This window comes from Mirounga angustirostris, unplaced genomic scaffold (genome assembly GCF_029215605.1).
Source record: "Mirounga angustirostris isolate CCGP_5_RB_7025 unplaced genomic scaffold, mMirAng1.0.hap1 SCAF_17, whole genome shotgun sequence".
Classification (NCBI taxonomy): Eukaryota; Metazoa; Chordata; class Mammalia; order Carnivora; family Phocidae; genus Mirounga; species Mirounga angustirostris.
Window position 1 is genome coordinate 35470530 of NW_026991725.1, and position 24907 is coordinate 35495436.

Sequence of the window (24907 nt, forward strand, 5' to 3'; positions counted from 1 at the left end):
TTTTCATTCCATATTTCTAGAGCAACTAGTCTGTGGATGACATTTTGCTGCGTGTGATACAAAAATGCATCAGAGTCCCTTACTCCAAGAAGATTATAAATGAATAGGGAAGGCAAAATAACACAGAATGCTTCTACCTGGGGAATATCTGACCTACAAAAGAGTATTGTACGAAATGCTAAGAAATTCCAGTGGAGGAAGACATCATTCGCACCATCACAGAGCTCCAGAAAAGCATCACGAATTGTACAAAGTTACCTCCCTCTAGTGCAGCCTTACGGTGACCAACGGCATGGCTCTGTTTTCCCCCACTGGATTGGTTCAGTTGACACTTGTTTTGTTTTATTATGAATTAAACTTGTGGCTATTTCTACCCGGACTCACTAAACCACCTGTGAATTCAATCAAAGTGGTGAAGTGGATTAAACAAAATTCATGGGCTTTTTTGGATTCTTGTAGGCATCGCTCGGATATTAATATCTGTTTGTTGACTGTGGGGCTATATATTAGGAAGCCAAGGAATTAGCGAAACTGCTTAAACCCATCAGTAGGTTAGTATTTAAGAAAGTGTTCCCAGCTATCAGTCAGCACGACACTAACCACAGAAAAAGCACATTTGATGAGGAGCTGGCAGCAAGGATAACCCAACTTGATCATTTTCAGTGTCGTGATCAGTTAAAAGAGCTAATCAGGCGAGCTTGTGTAGACGCAGCATTGGCCCTATGACCCACCTTGTGCATGCGTGTGCATGCGTGTGTATGCATGTGTCTTTGTGTGTGTGTGTGTGTGTGTGTTTCCATGAGATCTCTCTTCCTCTTTTTACTTGGTAGAAATGGCTTGACCCAAATGTGAATGGACCTGGCAAGATGTGTTATATTTCACAAATTTCTAATCAGAGTGGAGGATCCAGGAGCCTCATGCCAGCCCGGGCCTGAGACATCCTGCAATGCACATTGTCAAGTGTTCCCTGCCTGTAAACTGTTACCTCACGTTACCTCAGAGCGCGAGGCCATGTTTGCACATGAGAGCCGGCAGCCACGGTATGGCTTAGCTGAAATTCTGACTTCTGGAAGTCATTTTCGACCACGTGCACGATTCAATAAATCTGCAAAATAACTTAACCAAAGAGACCCTGGGTGATTTTTCTTCTTTCGTTTTTCTCCCCCGCCTCCCCGCCCAGCTAGGCTGTAAAACTAAGTCCCCTTTATCACAAAAGTCTCCACTGTGTAATCCAATGGGTTTTCAGGGTTGGCTTTCACACGTGTTTGTCTCTTCCTGCGCCACTAAATTGTATCAGCTGCTCTGGATTTGGGTTTGATGGTGATTGCTGAGGTGGGAGACGCAGTGGTTACTTTCTCACAAGACATCCAGATCAGCGAGTACCGGTTGGGGCATTCGTGGAATTTACTAGATATATATGTTATTTCATTCGCTTTTTTAATTTGGTCTTTGGTCAAGATAAAAGATAAAAAGATACAAGGTAAAAACCTTGAGATCTAGACTTGATTATACTTTCTGTTTCATACTACATTATATAATAATAACAGAAAGATTATGCTTTCTGTTTCAAACTACAATATATAATAATATATAACAATATAAATAATACTACATTATATAATTATAAAATATATATAATAATGACTATAATATATATATTGTATTTCATTATATAATATATATAATGAAACTTTCTGTTTCATACTACATATATAATAATAATAATAATATAATATAATAATAAATATATAGGGGCGCCTGGGTGGCTCAGTTGGTTAAGCGACTGCCTTCGGCTCAGGTCATGATCCTGGAGTCCCGGGATCGAGTCCCGCATCAGACTCCCTGCTCGGCGGGGAGTCTGCTTCCCCCTCTGACCCTCCTCCCTCTCGTGCTCTCTGTCTCTCATTCTCTCTGTCTCAAAAAAAAAAAAAAAAAATCTTAAAAAAATATATATATAATAGCAACTACATCTGTTTCATACTACATTATATAATAATACTACATTATATATAATGGCATTCTATATTCCATTATGTTGATCTAGGTATGTATAACCATACCTACCATATTAATATACAAATTAAAAATATATATAACTATAATAACACTATGTATAGTAATGATGCATATAATACATTATTTCTAATAAAATTACTGAGTAGTTCTGTGGGCAATGGATACAGTGTTGTCTAAACTAAACAGTTCGTGTGTTCATGTTTTTTGATAAATGCAAATCTCCTAAAGTCGGATAAATGTTTTACATATATTTATATGTGTGTGTGTGTGTGTATGTGTATGTGCTAATTCTAGAAGAACAAACACATGAGATAATATGGCCAACCTGGGGTCTTAAATGTATTTATTAGGAGGAATTACAATCCAGTCTTAAAAAAAAGCTTTGATTTCACTTTCCCAGAATGATCCTTCCCCTTCGATCAGCTTTCTTCAGCGTACCCAATATGAGTTAGACCTACTAGTTTGAAGGAACCTAGATTTTAATCCCTACCCATGTGGCTGCTGGGTGACTGGACGAGTCCTTGCATCTTTTTGGGTCTTGCTATCATTCGTACAATGGAGAATATCTGACGTGTATTACTTCCTCAAGATTTTCTTTTGGGCCTGGTTAAATAAAATAATAGATGTGCTGTATTTTGAAAATGTTAGTAGCATCATCCCTAAAAAGATCCTGCTAACGCTCTTGGAATTATAATTTAGTGATCATGACTCTTTTCTTTTTTATGTTCTTCTCGGGTTTTCTTTCTCCTTTGCACATCTTGACTAATATTTCTCTGACTATTCCCGCCCTTGCTGTAAGCTCAGGTCGGCATAGTCATCGGTTATCAGCTAGATAGTAAATATTTTGGGCTTCTTCGTAAATATTTCTGGTCTGCGTTGTGCGGCACTCATTTCTGTCATTTCAGCATGAAAGCAGTCACAGGTAATTGTAGGCAAATGGGCATGGCTGTGTTCCAGTAAAACTCTATTTATGAATGCTGAAATCTTAATTTCATGTAATTTTCACATGTTCTGAAATATCATTCTTCTTCGGATGGTTGGTTTTTTGGGTTTTTTTCCCCCAACTATTTAAAACCAGAGAGGATACTATTCTTTTTTTTTTTTTTTTAAAGATTTTATTTATTTATTTGAGAGAGAGAGAATGAGAGAGAGCACATGAGAGGGGGGAGGGGCAGAGGGAGAAGCAGGCTCCCTGCCAAGCAGGGAGCCCGATGCAGGACTCGATCCTGGGACTCCAGGATCATGACCTGAGCCAAAGGCAGTCGCTTAACCAACTGAGCCACCCAGGTGCCCCAGAGAGGATACTATTCTTAACTTTTGGTCCTACAAAACAGGTTGTCTGAGCCAGATTCCTCCTGGGGGTCATAGTGTACTGACTCCAGCTCCAAGCAGAGAGCTAACCTCACAACCATGCTCCAGACGAGAAGGGCAGTTCTTGGCTCAGAGAGAGGGGTACTAATAGCTGGAGGTCACCCCAAATCCCAGGTTTTACCTCCAGCTCAAATTCCAGGGAGAAAAACTAAATAAATGTTATAAAAATATAATCCGTTATGTATATTTCTTTCAAACCACTCATCCTGGGGCATTCCAAGGACAAATGGCTGATTTTCAATTCTTTTACCTTCAGCTCACTACAACGGCCGACTCTTCGTCAGTGACGTTAGAATGTTTTAAAGTGAAAAACATAAGCTAGAAGTCACTTAAATCCTCTCTTTTTCTAGAGGAGGGAACTACTGTCCCACCGAAGTAGAATAATTTGCTCAAAATCCGTGCAGGGTGAAACTAGAACTCATATGACCAAAGAGGGGGCCCTTTTCACTACACGATTATGTTTTACTGTAATTGTTCCTGGAAGCTCACCCCCAACAAAAACAGAACCAAAGTAACAAACTCTTGGACCCTTCGGTAATTCGAGGTGAAGATGCTGACCCGGTTATTTCTCCCTCATTTTAGAACGACCTGGCAGAGAGAGGGTTTTGAATACATGCCAGTAGCCTGCTAAATATCCCCACTTTTCAGGTACAGTTTTAGGACAAGCAACTGTGGGGGCCAGCTCCTGGATGGGACGGCTGTCTCTGTTTATATCACATCTTCTTTTCATGGGCTACTAAAAATCTTTAGGGTATTAGCCTTCAGAAAACTTGGGCCAGCCCACACAGCACCTCGGGGGGAATTTCTTTGTGATTTGGCTGGGGGATCCACCCACAGTAACCTTCCCAGTGGAACCTGCCACCCGGGCTCTGTGAGAGCTCATTGCTCCCACCATCACCTAAGGCCACATTTAAAATCCTGCAGTTTTTCATTTTCATGCAAACAGACACCAGAATGGAAAGGTGGTGCATATATTATCCACATCTGTCTGCTACAAATCCTGCTCAGTTTCATGCTTTTAGGACAAATTCCAGGCAAAGGGCCACTGGGAGAGGCTCCATTTCTCAGTACCCCATGCCCAACTCTGTCAGTGAGGCGGCAGAATAATTTCTTTCATAAGGTCTGTCCCAGCCAAAAACAACATACCCATGCCCCGTGGCATGGGATCTCCGAAGGGAAGGGACTGTGTTCTGAATTACGCTCCAAGGGGAGCTGACCTGAGATCAGATGCCTTAAGACCTGGAAAGCAGCGAGACAGGAATATATCAAAGATGGACTTTATCATTTGGTATGGTTGGAAAATCAATTTTCTATATATGGAACCGTGGCATGGATAAAATCCTCCTCTCTCATACTCTGCTCTCCTTTTCCCCCAGTAGACATAAGAAGGACTGCATTCGTAGCTGGGTATCAACACTAAAGAAACAAGCATCTCGAAGTTGGAGCCAATCATTTAAAACGATGGAAAAACAAGCCTTCTTTAAAAAAGACATGGAAAGATGTCATTTATATGCACAGATTAAATTAGCAAAAAATATAGGCCCATTCAAGGTCCCTGCTGTGCTTCTTTATGTATCTAATGGAAAAACTGCTCCTGATCCAGGATTTTATTATTATTGTTATTATGTGAAATGCCACCTTAGAAAAAAAATTTCCATTCGATACCCACCTTACTAGGAGAGGCTCAGTACAAAAATAAATAGTTGAAAATGTGCTGTGACTAAAATACCGTTCACCAAATTAATGCTAAATTTCCATCTGGACTTCAACATGCTACCACCCAGAAATATTTTCTGGATCCCATTTCTATCTAGTACTTTTTTTGTGTGTCCTTTTTTTCTTTTCTTTCCTTTCTTTGGTTTGTTTTGTTTTGTTTTGAGATTCTTTCCATTGGATCTTCTATGGTAATAGGGTGGGGCAGTTGGTATAAGGCAAATTATTTTATCACAACCTTGGGCTTACCTCCCATCTCTTGGAGGTAGATAATATCATGTGATTCCATTGGGAGGGTGCACCTCTAATAGCGGTCTTCCCCCTACCCCTTCGCTGCTGGGCATCTTAGCCAGTTTATTCTTGGCTACCACATAAGGAGGCAGAGTCTCTGACACCAGGGCACACTATCTCTGCATCTCTTCATCATGCTTACTATAATCTTGGCTTTACAATTTTTCATGAGTAAAGGAATAAACGAACGTGTTGATCAAGCAGAGTCTCAAACAGAACAGCTGGACTAACCACGTAGTGAAATAGTAGAATAGTTCTCGTAATTTAAAATATTGTTATTATTGACAGTTCCAAAAAGCCTTGGTACATTGGACAATTCACACCCACAAACTGAACCTCTCTGAAATGAATTAAATTCTTACTATGTTGGGGGGGGCAAGGAGGGGGGGGCCGAGAAAAACAGATTAGAAATCCTAAAGTCTAGGCCCTCTTCCAAGTTTCATTACTAACTCACTCTATGACCTTGTACAAGTCATACAACTATCTGGGTCTCTAGCTCTTTATTTTTAAAAAATGGGACTAATAACAGCTGAGCTGCCAACTTCCTGGTAGTATCTAAGCAGATTCTTGAATAGTTGCAAATGGCCTTTGAAAGCACTAAAAATGTGCTGTAACAGTACCTTTTCTTTTTTTTTTTTTTTTGCCAGGAAGATCAGCACAAATTATTTTATAGCTTAAAAAGATGGTTATTTGAAAATTCAAACTAAAATTTATTGGGCATCTCTTCTATGCTTGGCACTTTATATTGTCTTCAACCCTCACAAAATCCTGGGGAGTTGTATGTCTTTATTCTAACGTGACAAAAGAATAACTAAATCTCAAAGAGCTGAAATGACATGCTTAAGATTGCACACTATCCATGGTGGAAGTGGTCTTAGCTCCCCGAACTCGCTGATCCCAAGCAATGGGTGCCAGTCATCCACTACACAGTATAGAGGCCTATTGCTGGAACCGTTCATTTTAGGTCAGTTTAATAGTTTTGTGCAAAGCTCATCAGATGAACGGGACTTTTTTTTATTAGGCCGGAGGTAATGCTTATATCTAGAACCAGTGGACTCAGGATCTGTCCACTGTGGTCCTTCAGTGACATTCCACAAAGTCTCTATACAGAAAAATAAGTGTTCGTGGGCTGTGTGTGTTGTTGTTAGTAAATAAAGAAATTAAGGTGTTAAGAGCATAATTATCTTCTCTACTTATATTTTTTAATTTATTAGCAGTAGCTACTTCCACTTTCTTTCTCCTACTAAATACCAGGTCCTATACTAGATCCTGAGGGGCAAAAACAAACATGGTCCCAACCTCAAGATTTCAAAGTCCACAATTGTGGGACAGAGTTAGGAGGTCTACTCGTTATTGAGAAGGCAGATTGTAGTTTTAGCCTAGGCTCAGGGTGAGGAATTTGGGAAGAAGTAGATACTTGTGACAGATATTTAGAAGGTAAAAACCAGTAAGTCTTGATTATGGACTCAGTACAGTGGGGTAGGGACATGGAAGGGAGAGAGGTCTCAAGGATGACTTGCAAGTGAGAAAGAAAACTCTGGAGTATGGTGGCATTTCCCTTACCATTGAATAGTAATGAGGATTAGGGCAATGGAGAGGTTTATGCAAATTTGATTACATACATGGGAATTCCATGTAGGCATTCAATAAATGCTAGATTACGTCTTCCATGGATCATTCATAATTGACAAACCAACAAAGCTTCCTATTTATCTCAGAATGAAAGTCACATGTGCATGTGCTGAGTATAACTTGTTTCTTTAAAAAAAAAAAGATTTTATTTACTTGAGAGAGAGCACAACTTGGGTGGAAGGGCAGAGGGAGAGGAAGAGGAAGAAGCAGGCTCCCTGCTGAGCTGGGAGCAGAACGAGGGGTTGGATCATAAGACCCTGAGATCATGACCTGAGCCAAAGTTAGACGCTTAACCGACTGAGCCACCCAGGTGCCTCTAACTAATATTCAGGAAGACATATTGGTAGGAAGGACTCCAAAGATACACTACCTCTGTTATAGGCTCTGGAATCTTCTTTTCACCTTGGTACAGCAATCTACCCTCCACATTTTCCCTCCTAAGGCTATAATAGCCGTAGCAGAAATAGCCTGGTTGAGTTTTCTTCTCTTGCCCTTACCTCTGGTTAAGGTTCAGTCAACAGTGCTAATGAGCAGTGAAATGGCCAAGAGATAACATAAGAAAGAAGGGAAAGAAAGGGGGCAGAAGTCAAATACTGTATGTTTTAGCGCCCATCTAGAATTTACATTTTGTAAAAAAAAAAAAAAAAAAAAAGGAAGAAGAAGAAGGTGGCTTTCATGGTGCAGAGTATTAACAGATTCTTGTTAAACACATCAACCCCTCTCCGTATCAGTTTTTACTAATATCACCTTGTTCATGATTGTCATCAGACAAGGATCATTGTAACTTGGGGAGCTGTAGGAGATTTGTGGAGCAGAATGTCATTTTAAGGGAGTAAGACTTCATCAGAAAATATACTGTAAAGCTCTTTACTTCCAGATCCAAGTCAGGATAATGCAGGAGACATTCCTAGTTCCCATGATAAACGATGAAGGGATACAAGTGGGTTCAACAGGTAGACTAACCAAGTGGCACTGAAAGGGATGCATTAAATCAGTGAGCTCTGAAAATTAAACCACACTGCAATTTGTTAGTCTATAAAAGACTTCCCACTAAATGAAAAGTAATAGGAAACATCAAACTGAAATAAATGCTATTAATTTGAACTCCAATGATTAAAACGTTTGTCGTTCGTTCGGCTATACATGTTTGGAATAAATGACTGATATTAAAGGCAGATTTGAAATAAAGAGCCAAACTTGAGTTAAGGTTTACAGCAATATTCTATAAATCAAATTTTTCTCCTTTCCCTCTCTTATTTTAATGCATCTTTGGTACTTGCTTCAGTTTCTAGCTTTATCACGTCATCAGTTCCCTTCAGTGAGAAAGCGAAAGTTAACATTGCAAAATTAAGAAATTATTTCTCATTTGGACAAATTCTTGCTGTTGGACGCACATTAGCGAGGCTTGGCTGTTTAGGGTAGGGCAGCCTATTTTTACATTTCCAGGATGGTTTCAGAATAATTTAGGTGAATTATTGGGTTTAGAAAGACATAGGATTTTTCGTTACAGAATTTAAGTTAAATAAGAAAGCCCCTTTTCTGGTACCAACTGAACATGCTGCTCTAAGGGACACGTGTTGAAATAGGGCTCAGAAAGGTACCGGTAAGGGACTCTTTCTAACCCAGCATCATGGGTCCAGCAGAGCCACAGGGTGGGGATGTAAGTCTGCAGATAAACCTCCGCAGGCCTGAACACCCACAAAGAAACATTCAGTGGTCGGGTACCCTGGATCCTGAAACCACAAACCAAGGGAGTCCGTCCAAAGCTCCTTTACCAAGTTTAAATTGTGTGGATGTGTGTGCTACCTTTTCATCCATTTCCTCAGGTTACAAGTAGGCGCAGAACTGACATTTATGTTCCTGTAAAGTCGTCTTATTATCACTGGGTTGGTATCAGCCGACTGACGGAAAGCAAAATGCACCTTCAGGACCACCTAAAGGCTCCTTTTAAAATGTCCTGTCATCTTTGGCATTTGCTTTTGGTCCCGATGAAATAAGTGACAACTGAATCATTCAGCTAGCTGCCTTCCATATCAATGCGACTATTTCTCAGGAAATCAAAGTAAAAGATATAAAACAATTAAAAGGCCGAGGTATCATTTTTCTTTAATAAGGACGACTAAGCCCTAGCACTGCCATATCCCCCAGAGTCAACCATGCCATGGTTTCTATTATTTACCCAGATTTGCAGTTTTCAAAATGTATTAGAACATATCCAACGTCTCTTTCGACAAGTAAACTGCTGCTGCATGGGGGGGAAAAAGAGTTTTACAAGGTTTCAGAGGCTTTTACATTAAATTGCAATACAGAACGTGACAATTTTATACAATTTTCACTTATTCCTGGTTCTGAATGAGGGTGTTGACTCTCTCTTAAAATTCCAATGCCAGAACTATACCATGAGGAGCATTTTAATCCACATTGCCAGCCCAACACTGAATATTTTATACTCAGGCTTCTGTCAAAGGAAATTTTCCAGAACCTTCCACGTCACACCTACTCTGGACCAAGGGGATAAGAACAAGTTTCAGTGGTAAATTGGTCCATATCCATGATTTGAAGGCAGATTATATGCTCGATAGATGAAAGACTGAATTCTTTACACACACACACACACACACACAGGTAAATGCACATACAATGTGTCCTGTTAACAAGCCTAGCATTACCTTGGTATGGTATAGGGACATTACTTATTTTTAAAGTTGTAAACAACACAAAGTAGTTTATTTTTCCTTCCTGAATAACCTTTTAAATAACTGTCTTTCTTTCTCCTGTCCAAATACTCATGGCCCTATCAGTTCTCCACATGAGTCTGATTTTAATCCTTTCTCTCAGAGCTTGTTCATGAGCCCTGCACACTCATGAAGACAGAATGAGTAATGCATATGTACTTTCTTCTTGGTACTGGGGGAAAATAATTAAAATGCATAATGGGTATGCAATTATTTAAAGTGTTGATTGTGTCAACATATCAACATTTTGAAATAACTTAGTAATTTCAATTGCTTGTGAGTATATTAAAGTTTAAAAATATTCAAATATCATAATGACTGGTTCATCATATAAACCACCTATGAATGGTTAATTTTGTACCTGTCCTTTTGGTATCATTTAGGGAAGATTCTACCTCAAGTATGATGTGTCCTAGAGCCTCTTTATAACAGAAATGCACTGATTTGTGATAACTCAAGAATGACGTATATGATTCTTGGACATAAAAGAAGTCATTAAATCATTTTAAGACCTAGCTCATAAGGAAATCAGCGAATTTTAGAGTAAATTTCAAGAGGTGAGAAAGCCCACACTGTAAGCTTCCAGTAATATACATCTTATGTTAAACACAAACAACATTTTAAAAACATATTTTATGGTTATTATTTGTACAATATTGGCTTTTAGGAATTTTTTCAGCATTTAGTATCTTTGCAACTTAGTTTAAATATCATATGTAGAATCGTTGAAGGAAGAAAAGGTTTCTTTAATTATGCAAGTTAAACACACAGTTTCATATGAGTCATGCTCTTATATGTACTTTCACTGATTCTGTGAAATCTGAAAACAAAATGAAAATACAGTTGACCCTTTAACTAAGCAGGGGTTAGGGATGTTGACACCCTCTCCATCCCGGAAAGTTGAAAATCCATGTATAGTTTTTGACTCCCCCAAAACTTAACTACTAATTTGTCTACTGTTGACCAGAAGCCTTACTGATAAATAAATAATCCATTAACACTTATTTTGTATGTTACATGTATGATATACGGTATTCTTACATAAAGGAAGCTAAAGAAAAGAAAATGTTATTAAGAAAATTGTAAGGAAGGGGTGCCTGAGTGACACAGTTGGTTAAGTGTCCAACTCTTGATTTTGGCTCAGGTCATGATCTCAGGGTTGTGAGATTGAGTCCCACGTCGGGCTCTACACTAGGTATGGAGGCTGCTTGAGATTCTCTCTCTCCCTCTGCCCTTCCCCTCTCTCTCCTTCTCTTAAAAAAAAAAAAAAAAAGATAAAAGAACATCATAAGAGAAAATAAATGTATAGTACTCTCCTGTATTTATTCAAAAAAAACTTGCTTATAAGTGGACCTGCACAGTTCAAACCTGTGTTGTCCAAGTGTTCAACTGTGATTGATTTATGGGTAGGTTCTATCTTTACTTTTTTAAAAATTTTTATCTAAATTTAATTAACATTATTAACATTAACACTAATTAATTAACATATTATTAGTTTCAGAGGTAGAGGTCAGTGATTCATCAATCTTGTATTGATCCCAGTGGATTCTGTCTATCTTTAAAAGTAGGAGAGGGCGCCTGGGTGGCTCAGGCATTAAGCGTCTGCCTTCGGCTCAGGTCATGATCCCAGGGTCCTGGGATCGAGTCCCGCATCGGGCTCCCTGCTCCTTGGGAGCCTGCTTCTCCTTCTGCCTCTCTCTCTCTCTCTCTCTGTCTCTCATGAATAAATAAATAAAATCTTAAAAAAAAAAAAATTAAAAAAAATAAAATAAAATAAAAGTAGGAGAAAGGGGAAGCTTATTAACCTTTTGATATCTGATTTGAGTATCCTCTAGTTATTTTCCTACAACAAAGCATTAAAATTCCTATTCAATCAGGGATGTTCTCACTTTAAAGCTTTATTCTATGTTGATTTACTCTTAGCAACGGCATCCTATATCCATGCAATACGCAGGGAACTTCTGAAAGAGATTGAGGGTAGGAGATGTTTTTAATTGGAAGGGAAAAGATGGTTTCAATTTAATGAATCAGCTTCATTTTTGCACTACTTCCCCTTCTCAAAATTGACATTCACAATTGAGTTTGGTTTTAGCCACACACTTGTCTTCTGCTCTTTCTTTCACACCTGCCATGAAGTAGATAAAGGTGTGAGAAATGTGAGCCCATTCCAGTCATGCAGTTTTAAAAAATGGTCACGGTAATAGGTGTCAAACAGAGTTGTGGTTGTAAGAAAGGAAAATATGACTGCTTTAATTTTAATGTTTGAGTATTGGTGATGTATTTGGCTGTTGTCATATACTCCTCTTGTCCTTATTTCCTTTGAGTATTTGACTCTGTGAGGATGACAATACATTTCCATACTATTTTAAGTTTTAAGAGCCATTAGTGTATTTATACATAATGCTTGGGATGGGGAAGTTATTAGTGTCTACTTAGTTTAGTTTGAGCATTTAAATGTCAAAATTGTCACTAATACAATGCTAAAACTACCAAAATCTATGCTAGCATATACATATGTATGTATATTTACTTATTTGTTTATTTATTTATTATGTACTTGGGAGTAATCTTTAAAATGATCTGCAGAATAAATTTAGTAAAATGTTCACAATCTCATTTTTGTTTTATTTTACTTTTTGTTTTATTTCACTTCATTTCACTTTATTCTATCTTATTTTATTTTATTTTATTTTATTTTAGGGGATGTAGTATATAGGAAAAAATAACCCAGTGTGACTATTATTTACCCACAATAAACTAAAAAGCTTTAGAGGAAAGTGACATATTCCCAGTCTCAAATCTAATTCTGATTGCAAGATTATGCATTTTTGCAAAAGAAGTATAGAAAAAAAAAAAAAAAAAAAAAGGTTTTGCAACATGTAGAAATCTTCCTTCCCTAGTAGACTATAACTGCTGGTGAGGTTCAGGAACTCTGTGGCCACTGTTTATCCAGGAAAAGGCCACAGTAAAATTGCTCTATGACATGAAACTGTTTCACATTTCTGTTAACTGTTTGAATCTGTCTGTCAAACTGAATCCTCACATGCAGAATTTTAATCTCCACATTTTGCTCTATCTTTCAAACCCCTGTGCACTGTTAGGAAGAAAAGGAACCCCAAGGTCACAGCAGGAAACTTCAAAGTGGGGCATGGTGATAAGCAGCACAATCCACTGAGTATAGGAGGAAAACAGAACTTGTCTTCATGCCTACATTTTTATTTGCAAATGAAGGAATTAATGTTTGTTAGTTCTTAATGTACAGCTGTGTAGGGGTGTCACTTATGGTCATAATACATAGAGTGGTATGGGTATGTAGCAGATGGTCACGTGTCATGTGCAGTCTGAAAGGTGTCCTAAGACAAGGGTGTGGGTTCCACAGTGCAAAAGTGTCATCGTCCTCTTTATTTCATATAATTGCAAGGCATTGTGAAAATATGCAGTTTAAATATATTTAAATAGATGGATCGACAGGTTGCAATGACTCTTTTAACTACCCCAACACTCATAAAATGGACACACGGCCTAGATGGTTTCTACAAAGAAGCCACAGATAGACTATCTTGATATGACTCCCTCCTCTACTTTTGCCACTTATTAACTGTGTGACTGGAGCACTGGACAGTTTACATCTCTGGGCCTCTGTTTTCTTTTTCAAAATCAGATAAGGGCACATTCCTCACTGATGGTAGAAGGCATTAAATGAGTTAACATATGTAAATATCTTAGTGCCTAGAACATAGAATGAGGTAAAGCCAACGGCTTTCACCTCTACTACAATTATATTTACTAATGAAAGTAGGAATCAACAGAAGAAAAATGATAGAGCTATAACTGCTTTTGCTCTGAGAAAAAGGTTTCCATCAGGCATTGTATTAATCAGTGCTCTCCAGAGAAATAAAATCAATAGATATATTAGTGTGTGTATATATGTGTTTCTACATACACATATGTAGACACAAAGAGAGAGCTTTTAAGGAATTGGCTCACATGATGGTGGAGGCTGGTAAGTCCGAAATCTGTAGGGTAGACCAGCAGGCTGGAGACCCAGAAAAAAAGTTGATGTTGCAACTGTCGGGTCTAAAGGCAGCCTGGAGGTAGTATGCTTTCTTCCTTGGGGTACCTCAGTCTTTTGTCTTAACATCTTCAACTGACTGGATGATGTCTACCCACATTATGGAAGGTAAGCTGCATTACTCAAAGTCTACTGATTTAAACAGTAACCACATCAAAAAAACAAACAAACAAACAAACAAACAAAAAACCTTCATGGTAACATCTAGAATGGAGTTTGAACATCTGGACACCACAGTTCAGGCAAAGTTGACATATAAAATTAGCCATCACAGGCATACTACAAGTCAAAAACAATAAGAAGCTAATCAGAACCAATCCATTCAGTCATGTACTCATTTGCTCTTCATTCGCTTTCAAAAAGAAAATAATCTGCCAGGCTGTTTCTGTCAACTGGTCTGTCATTCTATGTTTTGAGGACACAACCGTTAACAAAATACATTAGTCCCTGAATCAGATAGGTTATATTCTGGTGGTGGATAAACAGTAAACAAATACATAACTTAAAAAATATATACTTACAAGTGCTTACATTGGTTAGGGGGTAATGATTTGCAGAGTAAGGGGAGTAAGGAATGCTGTGGGCAGAGAGGTACATATGGTCAGCAGGGGCTCAAGGATCAGAGACACGAAGGAAATGAAGGAGCTACCCGTGGAGACACTATGGGGAAGAGCACCCCAAACAAAGGGCAGGGCAAGGGATGTTCTTGGTATGTTCAAGGATCTGCAAGGAGTATTTTGAGCAAAGGAAAGGCATAGTCTGATTTACCCTGTAACAGTAGATGACTCTAAGTACTGTGTGACCAACAGACTCTGTGCGGACAATAGGGACAATCCTTAGAAGGGTACTTCAGTAAAATAATGTGGGGAGGGGGGGTGTTTGGAGAGGGTGATGATGGCAAGGACCAGAGTGGCAGCAGTGATGGTGAGGGGAGTGTTCAGGTTTCAGAAATAGGATGTTTTGAAGGTAGAGTCAAAAAGAGTTAATTGATGAATAGGATATGGTTTGTGAAGTAAAAAAGAAGTTGTCTCTGTGGCTCTAAGACCGAACAAAGGGAAGGTTACAGCTGTCATTTACAGATATGGTGACAAATGAGGGAGAAGCCATGAAGGGGAAGAATATGGAGTTTGGTTGGGACCTGCTAAATCTGAGATGCCTCATACACACAGAGGTAGGGGTGTCAGTGTTTCTAGAACTATCCGGAGTCCAGTAGAGAGGATCAGGCTTGAGATGGAAATTTATAAGTCATCAGCATTTGGATGGAAAGCGATGAGGGTGCATGAGATCAACTACATGCATATGAAGCCTGACTGGATGATGGATGGTATACTCTGTCATTCAGAAGTCTTGAGAGAACAGAATGAAATAGCAAAGTAAACACAGGGTCAGAAGGTAAGCTTGGAAGGAAGAGAGAGAAAGTGCTTCCCAAAGATCAGGTGAAGATGGTGTGTCAAGGAGGAGGGAATGACCACCCAAGGTGGGGGGGAATGGTCAAGTATTTAAGAATTAGCCAGTGGATTTACATCTGTGAAGGTCACTGGTGACCTTGGAAAGAGCTATTTCAGTGGGGCAGTGCTTGAGGTGAAGGAGGCACTAAAGGGAGTGTATTGGAAACATTTTGGAAGAACTTTGCTATAAAGTGGGATATAGAGGAGGAAAAGTAAGTTTCTTTTTACCCTTCTGGGTTCTTGGCTGAGACCTTTTGTAATAAAAGATGGATTAACAGGAGAAAAACCAATAGAAGTTTAATAGCATGTAAATCTCTTATATACATGGAAGATACCCAGGAACACGGAGTAATTTTCAAAAAGTGGCCAGAGACACTACCTTAAGTACCATCTTCAGCTAAAGACAAAAGAAAGAGGTGGGGGGGGGGGGGGAGGATGGAATATGGGAGGTTATCAGGTAAAGAACAGTAAACAATATTGAGGATGTTGTGTAGACTTAATTTCTTTGTCTTCTCCATTGATAAGTTTCTAGAAAGATTTTGTCATTCTTCCCTCCAGGTACAGAGACAGAGAGACACTCTTACAAATGGTAATTTCCCTTAGAAATGTAAATGTCCTTACAAAAGGGTAACTTCTATGTGGTTTTTAGAGCTTCTCCTGTGTCTGCTCTTTCTTAAAAATAATGAGCTCAAGGTAAAAGTTATGCCAAAGAGACATATTTTGGGGTGGCAAAATCTTTTCCAGAACAGAGATAGTGAGCTATTGGAGTCCTGAGATGCTTTTGTTTTGGTTTTCAGATAGAAAACATTACAGAATGTTTGTATGCTGTTTGAAACAATGCAACAGAAGTACGGGGAAGAAAACACCAGTTCAGAAGAACAGAAACAAGGGTGCCTGGGTGGCTCAGTTGATTAAGCGTCAGACCCTTGATTTCTGCTCAGGTCATGATCTCAGGGTCCTAGGATCTAGCCCCACGTGGGGCTCCCTGCTCAGACGAGTCCACATAAGGATTTTTTCTCTCTCTCTCCCATTGCCCCCCCCCCTCCAGTTCTCATAGACACATGCACGCATGCTCCCTCTCTCTAAAATAAATAAAAATCTTTTTTTTTTTTAAAAAAGAAAGAACAGAAACAACTGCTGGAACTATGTTTTGATTTAGAAGAGAAGAGGATGGAAATTGAAGAAGCTGCCCTTCCATAGAAACACTGATCCCCTTCTTATTAGCAGGAATGACACAGGGCATAGGAGCACAGATAGAATGGGTCAGACTTGCAATAGACACCATCACCTTGCTCTTATCAAATACATTATCTGGAGTGTACCTAGTATTCGTGTATTAGTGAGAACAAAAAGATTTTTATGTATGCTGTCAATACTAAAAGATTTATATTACTCTTATACCTAAAAAATTTATTTCGATTGTATTTAATACTGTTTTTGTCAACAAATACATTAACATGCTTGTATCTGAAATAAATAAAAACGTATTGGGGAATAATCCTAAAATTGGTAAGGGTATTGTAACCAAACTCAAGGGGTTTACCCCTTGGGGTGCATCAAATTGAAAGCAACCCAAGGAAGTGTTGAAAGCAAGTAACTTCTTATTACTTGTTACAAGTAAGGAGACAGGGAGACAGCTCTCAAAGCAGTGTCTCCCCATTGGGTTAGTACAGAAAGCATACATTTTTTTGTAAGTTCCAAAAAAAAAAAAAAAAAGGCAGAAAACTCCACCCACAGGCGGAGATCTTAGTATTACAATAAGCTAAAGGTAACTTCAGGTCCCCTCCAGGGGGCTGCAGAGTAGGTCCTCAGCTCCAACCTGGTTCAAACTGGCTCATGTAAGGGGCTCTCAGGGGAGACACACCTAGCAAGGGGCTCTCAGGTGAGACACCTAGGTGGGCTTCTCCTTGGCTGGAAATGCTGGATCTGCGAAACAAAACACATTCCTTATTCCTTGAATAACCTCCCTTTGCCTCCTAGCGATCAGTGTCATCCTAGGAGTTTGGAGACCATCATTGTGGAAAGTGCGTGTAAGATGGGTAGGGTGGGCTGCTGGTTAAAGTTAAGCATTAAAAGATTTAAAAGTGAAGAATTTAACATTTAAACGTCAAGAAAATCAATTCAGAAAGTCTTTAAAGACTTTTAATTTTTTCTTATCCAGAATGGTGAAGCATCAGAGAATCTGAAGAAATGGAATGGCTGGATCCATTCCATTTGGGTTTCAAAAGCTTTCTCTTATGGAGAAAAGTCATGAGGCTTTTATAGTAATAGCAAGAGAGGAGAGGAGAGAAAGAGATGGAAGAGACACAGAGAGAGAACGATGATGAGAAGGACCTGAATTGGAGAGGTAACAGTAATATTTGGGGGAGAAAAGGACAGATTGAAGAAGACTGAGAGATGGTGGTGGTATTTATTGAGACAAACCTTTTGGGGTCAGGAAGAGAATAATTTGGCAGGAAGTCATGGAAGAGTTGGGGGGAGAGGGAAATGATTCATTTATTTTTGGATACATCCAATTCTAAATTCCTGTGGCCAACCCCAGTAGGTCTATCCAGCAGGCAGTTTTTGGATGTACATCTGGAGCCCAGAAAGGCATTCTAGTACTGAAATGTTGGATTCATTAGTTTAACCTGAAATATTGCATTCTGACCCTGTCCTACAGTTGGTATATACCCTTCCTGTTCATGCTTTTTTATACTTCTACTACTTATTCATGTCTGTAAATAATAATAATGATGTTTTGATTTTTTAAAAAATAGCTTGCATAAATGGTACCAACATGTGTTTATGCTCCCTATTATGCTGATACACTGATCTAGTTCAGAGGTTGGCAAACGATGGCCCAGGGGCCAAAATCTGGTTTTTGTACAGTCTTCAAACTTAAAGTTTTTATTTTTAAAATGAACATTTGCAATCAATTTGATGATAGGAAACATTAACTTTGAACCTCAATTTTAGATGATGAAATTTTAGCCCCATAAAGGGAACCCTATTTTTCCCATTAGATCTATATTACAAAGTAAAATAAAATAAAAAAAATACTTAATGTTTATTACTATATTTTGAATTTCATCAAAAAAATTGTGGAAATGGGTGTGTGTGTGTTTTCTTTTCTCATACTATATAAGTACCTATATAATATCCTCAACTTACACCTTGGCCTGCAAGATCTAAAAAAGTAAATGTGATCTAGGCAACTTATTAATTTTGACAATTGAAGCTTTTCCATTTTATAAGTACATGATTATTTATGTGTTCATGGCAGGAGTGAAACTAAATTTCATTGTTTTGTATTTTTTGCTATTGGAAACAGTGCTTAAAAACTATGTGTCCTCTTACATGTGAATGAAACTTTCTGTGTATATGAACCTAAATGTGGTTTTGTTGGTTTAGAGGGTATGTGCATTTTCACCTTTATTATATATTGCCTATTCATTCCACAAAGTGCTCTACCAGTTTACATCCCAATCAGCAGTGGGAGAATTCCTTGCCAGCGTCTTAACCAATACTTGTTAATTTCTTAAACATTCTCTAATGTATTTATTATAATCAATATAATTTCATATCTGAACCATGAATTACTTAAAAACTTGTCTTCTAGTTTCTAAAATCTATTTTTAAATCTATCATTCTCCTCCTGTTGTATGGACTTTTCAGTTAACAAATTGATCTGAATGAAGCTGACATGCATGTATTTATAACATAGTATATAGTCAATTTGTATAAACATTCCATTTGTTCTTGAAATTGTGTTTTGTTCTACAAGCAATTAAACTACTTCTTGGCTTTTTGGCTAAGATCAAGTGTTGTACAGGCAATCAAACCAATCATTTATAATGTTGAATTCTATCATCTTTTTTTTTTTTTTTAAGATTTTATTTATTTCACAGAGAGAGACATCGAGAGAGGAAACACAAGCAGGGACAGTGGGAGAGGGAGAAGCAGGCTTCCTGCCGAACAGGGAGCCCGATGTGGGGCTCGATTCCAGGACCCCGGGATCATGACCTGAGCCAAAGGCAGACGCTTAATGACTGAGCCACCCAGGTGCCCCATAAAAACTCTCAGCAACTTAGGGATAGAAAAGTACTTCCTGAACATGGAAAAGGGAATCCACAGGGACAAAGAACATAAGCTATTACACTCACTTGTGAAAATCTGGATGCTTTCTCCTTAAAATTGGATACAAGATAAGGATGTACTTGCTTTCTACTCCTATTCATCACCATACTGGAAATCCTGGCCAATGAAATAACACAAGAAAAAGAAATAAGAAGAATACAGATTTAAAAAGGAAGAAATAAAACTCTCTTTTCACAGCTCATACCATCTACATAGAAAATCTCAAGGATTAGGTCAAATTAAGCCACAAAGAGCTATGACTACATAACTATTACAATGGCAAGAAACAAAAACAAACACAAACACCTGACATTGCCAAGTGCAATGAGGATAGAGAGTAACTGGAATTCTTATACATTGCTAGTGTGGGTGCAAAATAATATGGCAAAACATTTTGGCAGTTTCTTATAAACTTAAACATATACCTACCATAGGAAACAGTAATCCCACTTCTAAGTATTTAATCAAGAGAAATGAAAATTTATGATAATTCAAAAACCTGTACATGGATAGTTTTAACAGCTTTACTCAGAAACACCAAAAACTGGAAACCACCTTAATGTCCTTCAACACATTAATGGATTAACAACCTGAGGTACAGCCACATAATGGAATATTACTCAGTAGTGAAAAAGAATGAACTACTGTCAAGTGGAATGGCATGGATGAATCTCAAATGCATACATTACATAGTGTTAAAAAGCTACATATTATATGATTGCATTTAAATGTTTTTTGGGAAAAGTAAAACTAAACAGAGAAGATATCAATAGTTGCAAGGGGTTGAGTAAAGAAGGGCTGACTACAAAGGAGTAGCATTAGGGAATATTTTTTAATATCATGGAGGCATCGTATTTATTGTTTTTGGTGACAATTACATGATTTTTAAATTTTTGTTAATTTTTGTAGAACTACATACCAAAAGAATAAATTTTAATGTATATAAATTTTAAAAATTAAATAATGTTATGTTTCATTATTATCACATCATAGTGTCAGTATCTTTTTCTCATTAAAAATAAATACTCACTACATGTACAGCTGGATTTTGTAATTAACATTCCCACCTTCCTGTAGAGGATCAAATACTGGTCATTGGCTGAGTCAAGAATTAGAGAGATGATCTGGTTTGCAATCATCATTTTTATGTTCTAAATAAACTAATTTTATATTCCCCCAATTCTTTCCTAAGATGGATGGCTCCAGTAATTCTTCACCTCCCTCATTCCATTTCCAGTAACACTAATAATTTGGGTTTTCCTAAATCAGCCCCACCCTAAGGCAAAGACTACCTCCTGTGGGGATCAGCGTCTTGGTGAGAATAGGATGTTTCCACCCACCACTGTATATTGACACTTGCTATGCTTCTGGCCATAAATCACTTGATGACATCACATTGTTGCTATAAATCCATGAACAAATAAGCTATCCTTCCATTAGGGAACATAAAATGGTCCATTTTCAGACTCAGTCTGCATACTGTTTATGGGTTGCTTGCTGCTTTCAGGGTTTTTACAAGAGAACATCCACTGTTTCTTTCTGGCACTACTCCAGAGAGCAATGTTAACATTGCCCATTTTCCAAGATATTTAGTGGGAACACTGCATTACAGAGCCACATTTTCCATCAGGGACCTGCACCATATTTTAGTCTCTTTTTTCCCAGACAAATTAAACCCACTGTTTTATGAGCTTCTTCAAAGGGGCTATACAGTACCTCATTTTATTAAGTATGGATCCTGCCACTCAGAAAACCAATCATATGATAACAGAGCCTAGAGCTTACAGATTCTAGAACACATTGATTACTACCTCAGAGTCTGACTCTACATTACTTAACTTCCTTAAGGAAAGTTAGGCAGTGGGCTAGTATATGACCTTGGGATGGAAAGCATCATGAACTTTCTGCTGAGGTGGGGCGAGGTAGAATAATGGGATCACTAAACACCAAGCATCAAGAAGGGAGTGCATTTTTACATCATTCATTCCTTCGTTTCTTAATTTGAGCCAGAAAATGATGCTCTAGTATCAACACTGAGTTCTGTAATTTTCCTTCACGTTTTTAAAGTCAGCACTTTGGTTTGGGATTCCAACCCAGAAGTAAGTTGGAGTGACAATGAATAAGAGGCAAAGAGATTCCTCAGTTTAGCTCAAAGAAAGAGATGATAGATAGACAGATGATACAAAGGTGGAGCAACAAACATATATATTTATAGAAATGTATATCCACTTATAATTACATTGATATAATTTATAAAAATATATGTACATTTATAGAAACCAAAGTATACAAATAAAGTTTTGAATTGTTACTTATTAGCTCATTCAGTTATTATTGTTATGTTATCCAAGCCAATCCCTGGTTTTTGTTTCTTTTGTTTTTGACTCTCATCAAAATTGAATTACTTAGGTTCAACAGGTTTTGGATGGTTCTTTGATTATTTCTATGGTTCTTGGTTCTTTTGCTTAACAAATAGCAATTATAGTAATACTCAAAAAAAAAAAAAAAGGCTAAATTTATGGTATGACAGGCCCTGTAGTGAGTGTTGCCTGTATTTTCTCATTTTAAAACTACAACAACTCTATGGGGCATGCACTGTTGTTATTCCCATCTTATAGATTAGAAAAATGATCATCGGAAAATTGGACACCTACCCAACTTGTAAAAGAGGATCCTGATTTTGAATGCCTGTCTAACTGACCAGGGAACATTCTCTTAGAAACAATCTAATCCTGACCCAATTACTAGTAATTTAAATAAGATGAGTGGGTTTGTTGCTATTTGGTAAATAAACAACCTTACTATGAAAGAGATAGATAGCTATCATGAACCACTTAGAGAATATAATAAAAGCTATCGACCATCTCTCTCCAAAAGTGTCCATAAACATACTCGAAATATTTTTCATAATTCTGTCCATTGATTTGAGATGTTCAAAAAGAATCCTGACTAAAAAAAAAAAAAAAGAATCCTGACTGTAAGGCAATTTAAAATCTGTATTTCTCTATTTCCTTTCTTGCAAATTCTCACTCTGTATTAGTGAGGGTTCTTCAGAGAAACAGAACCAATTGGATACATATATATGAAATTTATCATACTAAGGAGTTGGCTCACACGATTATGGAGGCTGACAAGTCCCATGATTTGCTGCCTACAATCTGGATATCCAGGAAAGCCAGGGTATAGTTCCAGGTTGAGTCCAAAGGCCTGAGAACCAGAGGAGCAGACAGTCTAAGTACCGGTCTGCAAGTGAAAGACTGATGTCCCAGCTCAAGAAGGCAGGCAGGAAGAAAAAAGGAATGAATTCTCCATTCCTCTACCTCTTAGGCTATTCAGGCCCTCACTGGATTGGATAATACCCACCCACACTGGGGAGGGCAATGTGCTTTACCGAGTCCTCTGATTCAAAGGCTCATCTCATCTGTAAACACCCTCACAGAAACACCCAGAAATAATTTTTAATGATAATCAGATACCTAGGCATTCTCTGATCTAGTCAAGTTGACACATAAAGTGAACTAACACACCCTTTTGTCTCAAATGATTTTGCGCTTTTGTTGGTTTTATTTGTTCACAGTAGTTTCAAGGCAATCGTGAATCATGAAGAGACATAAAAAGTGGGCAATAAATAACACACTTCAAAATACAGGCTTCATTGTCAGATAAACCTACGTTTAAATTTATCTTTCTGGGGCATCTGGGTGACTCAGTCGGTAAAGCATCTGACTCTTGGTTTCAATTCAGGTCATGATCTCGGGGTCATGAAATCGAGCCCTGAGTCCAGCTCCACACTTAGCTCGGGCTCTGCTTGACACTCTGTCTCTCTCATTCTGCCTCTCCCCCCTGCTCTCCCTCTCAAATAAATAAATAAAGTCTTTAAAAAAATTTATCTTTCTGATAGTCTTGCTATGGGAATGTGAGCAAATTATTTAAATTCCCAACACTCCATTTCCCCATATATAAAGAGAGGATTAACTTCATAGATTTTAGTTAGGTTTTAAATAAGATATATTTGAAACCTAGCAAATTCTTTAGCACATACTATAGGTACTCAATATATGAAGGTAGTTACTGTTAGTCCAAAATTCAGTGTGCCATAGTGCATGTGTCCACATGTATTGGGAACTCCATTCTCCCTCACGAGGATATTAATAAGAATCACATAAAATTGTACGAAATGCAAATTCTTTGTGAATTTTCACTGGAAAACATGGAGCTATTTCTCTGTTTCTCTGTGCCTTGGGTAGCAATGGTGGTGGTGGTGATATGTGTTTGTGTTGGGGTGGGGGCTTCTCCCTTTCCAAATAATTGAGTTAGAAGTACATTGTTCCACATAAATACTCTACCACAGCACCAAAAATAAACAAATAAATAAATAAATAAAGCAACATATGTTAAGGAAAAAAAAAGAAGAAGATAGCAGGAGGGGAAGAATGAAGGGGGAAATCGAAATCGAAGGGGGAGACAAACCATGAGAGACGATGGACTCTGAAAAACAAACTGAGGGTTCTAGAGGGGAGGGGGGTGGGAGGATGGGTTAGCCTGGTGATGGGTATCAAAGAGGACATGTTCGGCATGGAGCACTGGGTGTTATACGCAAACAATGAATCATGGAACACTACATCTAAAACTAATGATGTAATGTATGGTGATTAACATAACAATAAAAATTTCTAAAAATAAATAAATAAATAAATAAATAAAAAGAAAATTGGCAAGATGGACCTGATTTGCAAGTAGAAATATGCTGTTCATGAAATAAAATTTGAGGAAAAAGAATAAATGTATGGAAGAAACATGTGAAAAACCGCATTAACAAAACTGCCTTATTTTCAATATCAAATAGTCCATTAAACTAACAACAAGAACAACAAAAAAGATGGGCAGAGAGGAGCAGCCAACCAAGAGCACTCATCCGTGCAGTCACAGCAAATGGAGATTAGGAGACTCACAGGTGACAGCGCGAGTGGGAACACCCAGTAGATACAGTGAGAATTAGATGATGACATCGGATTTTCCCTTCCTGAGGCCCCATCACAGAATCTCCAACTCAACGCAATGCAGAAAAAATCATAACCATGCTTTTCTTTTATGCTTTCCATGTGGATAGAATTCTAAAATCACACCATGGCAACGATACCATTAATGCTTTGATTCAAGTGAAGAATCTTCTATAGGCAAAGATCACTCGATATTTTATCACCGTATTTACCTCTAAATAGGTATATTTCTGGGGCTCCAGGAGAACTTTCCTGTATCTAGCTTTAAATTACAATTTAATTGCGACAGGGAACTCCTGTCAGGTGTCCATCTTTAAATTAAGATTGAAGTCATTGCCTTTGGAGGGTTGTTTTCAATCTTTGTGGACAGAAGTGACTGGTCAGGGCACTGGAGAAATTGGAATGTCTGTTGACAGTTCATCATACAGCTGCCAGCCTAAAGATGACCCAAATTGTGTTTTCTTATTGAGGCTTCATTTTGGCCTAAGTCAAGTTCCAAGACCTCGGTCT

General features: G+C 38.0%; 1 long non-coding RNA gene across 1 annotated transcript in view; it reads right to left on the minus strand.

Moving 5' to 3' along the window:
* The window catches only part of LOC123853823 (uncharacterized), a 92156-nt gene that overhangs the window by 44676 nt on the left and 22573 nt on the right, over nt 1-24907 (minus strand). The window lies entirely within an intron of this gene.